The 6341-nt window shown below is 35.4% G+C and overlaps 1 pseudogene across 1 annotated transcript; it reads right to left on the minus strand.

The window, feature by feature from the left end:
* Positions 1 to 805: 805 nt before the first annotated feature.
* Positions 806 to 3178, minus strand: LOC149246932 (F-box protein PP2-B15-like; annotated as a pseudogene). The gene is made up of 4 exons (XR_016265602.1): positions 2821 to 3178; positions 1733 to 2314; positions 1531 to 1649; positions 806 to 1384 (listed from the first exon to the last, which is right to left on the minus strand). The product of XR_016265602.1 is annotated as an F-box protein PP2-B15-like (transcript).
* Positions 3179 to 6341: the final 3163 nt, after the last annotated feature.

Raw genomic sequence — 6341 nt, forward strand, 5'->3', positions numbered from 1 at the left:
CTTCTGGTTTGCATGTTCGTCATCATGAAATCGAAATCAAATTTGTACAGTCCTGAGCTTAAATAAATTTAAGACCATATTAATTTCACAAAAATAGAATGAAATGAAATAGATGATAAGTTCTCTGTATTTTCAGATCATTAGATGAAAAGATACATATTTTTACCTCCATGATTTGAAGAAGAAAACACAAGATGAAAGGTATAATTTTTTTCCTCAGATTTGATGACAGTATATTAATCTTATAGAAGTATTAGAGTGTGTAAATCTTTATAAATTCATTAGTAACACAATCGACAAAATTCTGAATTTATATATTTGATTATATAAGGATTGTTTTTATATAATATTTTAAAATTTGATAAACAAGAACTAGATATACCTTATTAATTTCCAAAATTTTCTTAAAATCTTTAATTTTTAAACTTGCCTTACTAAATCAAACCATTTATTCTACTCATCAAATTTCAAAATATTTTCAAAAACCTGCACTCTTCCCACCTTCAGTCTAATAGTTTAAACTATATAAAAAATTATACACACGACACAACGCAGAAATGAAATAAGCAATACCCACATATATGATGTAACCATACGAACAGACTTCGAATTTGTGATAAAAAAACTTTAATGAAATATCAGGCATCATACATTTTATTGAAATCGCAAGTTTGATAGTTAATTTATGCACAATGAAAGGGTCCCAGGAGTTTTCAGGGGGCTGGATCCAAATATGCGGTTGAAAAACCATTTAAATAATACAAATCAAAATTTAACCTCAAATTTTCCCACTGATTTGGTCACTGGAATCTCCAAAAAATCCCACTAAAAACAACTCCGATGTATTATATAACCTCAATCAACACAACAGAACACAGGAACGGAACAAAACAAAACCAGAAGCACCACATTCCACCGAGAGGGTTAAACGAAGCTAACGACATTCAGCAAACACCAGAACTGCAAAGAAAAAGACAAAGGCCGTTAAGTAGGTACGGGTTCAATCTTCACTCCATCTACAAGGAGTCCCCCTTTCATATTCCTCACTTCTTTCATTCGAAATGCGATCTCATAAGAATCATCGTCAATATCTTCTGCTGCTCTTACTCGGAATTCCCCTGCAACCACTTCTATCCATCCACTTGCGATTGTATGCTGTCCCCGCCTTTCCAGAGGAAGAAGAATCTGGAATTCCATATCTTCTACCCCGGGGGCTTTAACCGAAAACTTAATTGGCGCCCCTTCATCCAGTCCATAGGACTCATCATTTGCTTTAAGCACAAACACCACTCTGTACACGGTATCGGCAGACAAAACCCTGCAGTCCATTTCACCCCAAACCTCCAACCAACAAACAAATTTTAACTCTGCAAGCTCGTCGAATCTGAATCCACAATCCATAACAACATATCATCTGGTTAAGGGTCTCCTCCATTGAAAGCAGAACTGTTCCTCTAAGTGTTTTTTCCGAGTTAAACAAACAAGTTGAAAACTTATAATAACAAGATCGATAGCCTAAGCAAAACCAACCTGGAGTCATCTCGAGCAACCCATCGCCAATATCGTTGGTCATTACCCCAAGCAATTGCTAATATTCTTGAAGATAGCATGTAGCCTATTTTCGCTGTGGATCTCTCCAGCCAAAATCTCTGTTGTTGATATAGCAGAATATGAATATGAATATGAATGGATGAAACGATAATGGAGATAATGATAAGGGATTTATGTATACCTTTCTTCCCCCGTCTATGAGAATTGAGTCACACAACAGAAAATAGAGTTCTCTCTTCGAAGCATATTGGAGGGGCAGTTGTCTATAACCGGACTTTTTGAAAGTCTTTCCGACTGGTTTTTGGGTCGAAATCCGGCAGGAATTTATTGGCATCGCAAGTTTGATAGCTAGTTTCTGCACAATGAAAGCATCACAGGGGTTTTTCAGGGTGCTGAATCCAAATATGCAGTTAAAAAACCATTTTAACTGCAACAAATCAAGATTTAACCTCAATTTCTTCCACCAGATTCTGTCACTAGAATCTCCAAAAAATCACATTATAAACAACTCCATTGGAGGGGGTGACAGCCCTAGCCAAGATCTCGTAGCATTGTGGAGGAATAAATGGAATAAATTTATTCCAGACACAGTCAGAATCTGCCGCAGATTTAAAAGGTTTAGAAACGGCTGCCAATCTGGAATCACGTGGAGTAGTGAAGGAGAGAATGACAGATATACAGCTCTCCGGTAGATCTAAATCGGTGTCACGTTCATGATCATTTTGTCGTTTTACTGCACTTACATTCCTCATCGCTGGGCTTCCTGTCCTAAAATTAAAAAGCAAACGTGGTAAGAATACCCTGTCATGAACGTTCAAACATTACAGAAAATATAAAACAAAAGTTGTGGCATAAACTATCAACACAATGTGACCCTGGGAAATTTCGAAACAGCCCAGCAATGGCAAGTCCTCTGAAACAAAGGGCTTATTGTAAAATAATAAGAAAACCGGCCTATGTAATGGCATATAATTCCTTTGAGGCACAACGCCATGAAACCCTGGGAGCTTTTTAAAACATCTAAGAAATGGCATATCCTTCAAAACAAGGGTCTTCTCGTACAAATACAGAAATGCCAATGGCAAGCAACTCGGCTGAAGCACTACACTAAAAATTTTATCATTTGCAGAAATCCACAAACTCTTTACAAAAAAATTGCTCAAACATCAATCTATGAGCGCTGGGAGTATTCTAGATCAATTAATTCAACATTAAAGCATACACACGACCAACTTTAAAATTGTGGACAAGCGACCTGAAACTTTAAACCTCGTTTTGGAACGGGAATTATCGAATGGAATACGTGAAGATCCCGAGAGACTCAATAAACCCCAATAGGTCCGTCGAACGTGGATTTTCCTCAGAACTGGTCGATTTGTGTGGCAAATTCAAAATTAAGAACCCAGGGCGCGACCCGTCAGAAGCCGAGAACGATTATGGCGGTGTTTCTGTGAAATACGGAGCTCAGCAAAATAAAACAAGGCAAAGAACGGACAACAGTGGCGATTACCTCGGGTTTGAAGGCAGCGAGAAGAGTGTGCGAGGGCAGGATTCTGGCGTTGATGCCACTATTGAGCTCAGGGTCAACAATTGCGTGTAAAACACTCAACCACAATGGAGGAGTTTTAACTTTGTGGTTAACCATCAACTACCGTTCAGAAGTCGTCTTTTTGAATGTTAACCTAAAGGAAAACAATTGCGTGTAAAACACTAAACCACAATTTTTAAATAAAATATATTGAACACCATGTACTAAGTCTATCACTTTATTTTATTTATTTGATTATCATTTTACTTTCATCTATTAATTTCTATTCGAAAAAATATCTTTACATTTGTCCCAAGTCAAATGACTCAAAAACGACTATGCACGGAGAAGGGTTAGAGCATCCAAATAACGATTTTGGATGGGAGGCTTCCATCCTTTGTCTATGTGGTCACCATATTATATCCAAAATTGATAAGTCAAAAAAGCTTGCAAACTAAGGAGAGGCCAAGAGCAACCTCCCAAATAAGCTATGAGAAACTCTGTCATCTACATCTACAGTAACACAATTTTTTTTTATATAATTCATATTATTGTTAAATGTGTGTAAGTATCAATTTATAATAGATATAAAAATATTTATATGACATAATACATATGAGGTTGTCAATACTTTAAAAAAAATTATGAAAATTAAGTAAATTATGAAAATATTTATAGCATGGTACATGTTGTTAAGAGTTTACAAAAATTATAAAATTTAAGTAAATTAAATGTCAAAATTTTAAAGCACATAGATTCATCTTAACTCCCAAACTACCAAGTGTCAATATTGATGATCAAATCTCCCACTATGTAAACTTTTTTTTGAATGTGAAACTTAAGGAAATGTGTGCATGTTGAAATATTTGACTTTTGGTAGGCTCAAAGTTAAAATGGATCTATGTTGATTTTGACAAACAAACTATATATATATATATATATATATATATATATATATGTATGACATTAAATATTTTAATTATGGTTCACATTCTACACATTAAAATTTTAATAAATGTCCAATCATATTTGAGAATAGAAATATCCATAGGACTCTTTCTATATCTAAATAAAAATCTTTTTGTTATAAATATTATTTTAAATGTTACCCCCTTCCCCCCTCTCAATATATGTATACACACCAATTTTTTCTATTTTCTATAATATTTAAAATGTTACATGTCAACTCCATATTAAAAAATGAATAAATTACAAATCTCCCCAAAAAATAAATATTAATAGAATAAGACTTCTCTTTTTTTATATATAAAATCCATGTATATATATATATTATTTTATATGAAATATTTTAAAATGTTAATACATGCTCCAATGGTATTTGGAAGTAGAAAAATATATCCACGAGAGTCTCTCTTTCTCTCTCTCTTTATATATATATATATATATATATATATATATATATAAAATTTTTGCTACTATTATTTAAATGCTACATGTCAATTCTATATAAAATAGTGAATGAATTTGATTGAGTTTGTTGACACCTAATCATTGGGATTGGGTGAACATTTGTAAATATAATTGTGTTAATGATATGTTGGAGTGTTGGCATGACTGTGTTGCTAAAGTTTGCGTTATTGTGCTACGGTGAGCCGGTATTACTATGTTCTAGGGCTGAGAACCAAACCACTAATTATATCATCGTTCCCTCATATACCACCACTCCTCCCACGCATAGTCTGGTCCCTCGACTGTGATCCCACAACACTCTCAACACCCACACATACCACAATCTGCAGTCACTATAATATCTCCTCCCCACTATAATAACATATATGTCCCTTCGGTTCATATAATATATCACCATAGTCGTGCATCCCATAGTCTGTTGCCACACCATACACGGCCTCACACCCCTCCTCACCACATTGCCACACTAGTATTTTGTATGTGTTTTCCGCTGCCACACTATACGCGACCTCGCACCCCTCCTCATTGTGTTGCCACACCAGTCTTGTGTATGCGTTGTTGTATGTTAGGCCTCCATGTTGTTTTTTTTAATATGATTGTGATATGTTGAATGCCCAAACTGCCTCATCCTGAACGACGCTCTCCCCATACCACTAGTTGTGTTCTCCAACATTGCTTTGGTATAACATGACTTCTGGTTTCTCATATCCCACACACCGGTTTTGACTCCCGGTTGACCCCTCCCCCATATACACCCTTCCCTAAATATACCCTCCCCCACAAACCACTTCCCCTAATTAATACCTTTATTTTAATATATCAGTGTGTATTTTTGTACACATATTACCAGCCAAAGTTCAATTTCTTACAGTGTATTGGCAGCAGAGTACTTTTTTACACAGTACATATATTTAAAATGCATTCATTGATATTTGTTGTTGGATTAGTTCTCTCAGAAAATGAGAACTATCTTGATTAGTCTCGAAATATCAAACACACTCTCATTTTCAATGAGTTGTGGAAAGGAGTCTGTGAAGGTGTAGGATACAATATACTTGAAAATCCCACTTCAAACAAGGACTTCGCCATTTGGGAAAACAAGAACAACAAGGCCTATGCCTTGATTGCAGCATCTGTAAATGAAGAGGTGAGTCATCATATTTCACCATTTTCAAAAGCTTTTGAAGCCTTACAGAACTTGAAGGAGCTCTATGACTCACACTCTGAACTTGAAGTTGTCCAATTGATGATTAAATTGTTCAGTCTTGAATTACAAAATGATGATCCTCTTTCTTTAGCATAAGAAGTAAGATCTATTATGCATTATATCAAAGTCACTAATGTTGAGCTAGACATTCCTCTAATAGCTTTTTTCAAGGCACTTTATCCCACTTATCCAAATTATCTTGAGTCATTGCAAGCAAATGGAAACCTCAAAAAAATTACCTTTTGACTCCCTTGTGAAGAAATATGTTGAGAGAGAGAAAGCTTTTGGGAAGAAGACAACTCCTCAGTCTTCTAAAGAAGCTATGTCTCTTGCACATAGAGAGAAGAATCATGTTCAAGATTCTTCCAGAGGAAGAGGTGGTCGAAGAGGAAGAGGAAGAAAAAATTTTAGAGGCAAGGGGGCAAACACCCTCAAGGAGAAAAATATGATCTTCATTGCATACGTTGCAATAGAGATGGATCACATGATGCATCCACACGCAAGTTGCCTTGGGACAAAATTGATGAGGAAAAAAATCAAGCCAAAGGTAAAACCAATGACAAAGAGAAAGGTAAAGCACCTGAATCCGCTCACTATGTTGTGGAACATTGTAATATTGGAGTA

The sequence above is a fragment of the Pinus tabuliformis genome, chromosome 7 (assembly GCF_031772625.1).
Source record: "Pinus tabuliformis cultivar Carrire ecotype Pingquan chromosome 7, CPIR1, whole genome shotgun sequence".
Taxonomy (NCBI): domain Eukaryota; kingdom Viridiplantae; phylum Streptophyta; class Pinopsida; order Pinales; family Pinaceae; genus Pinus; species Pinus tabuliformis.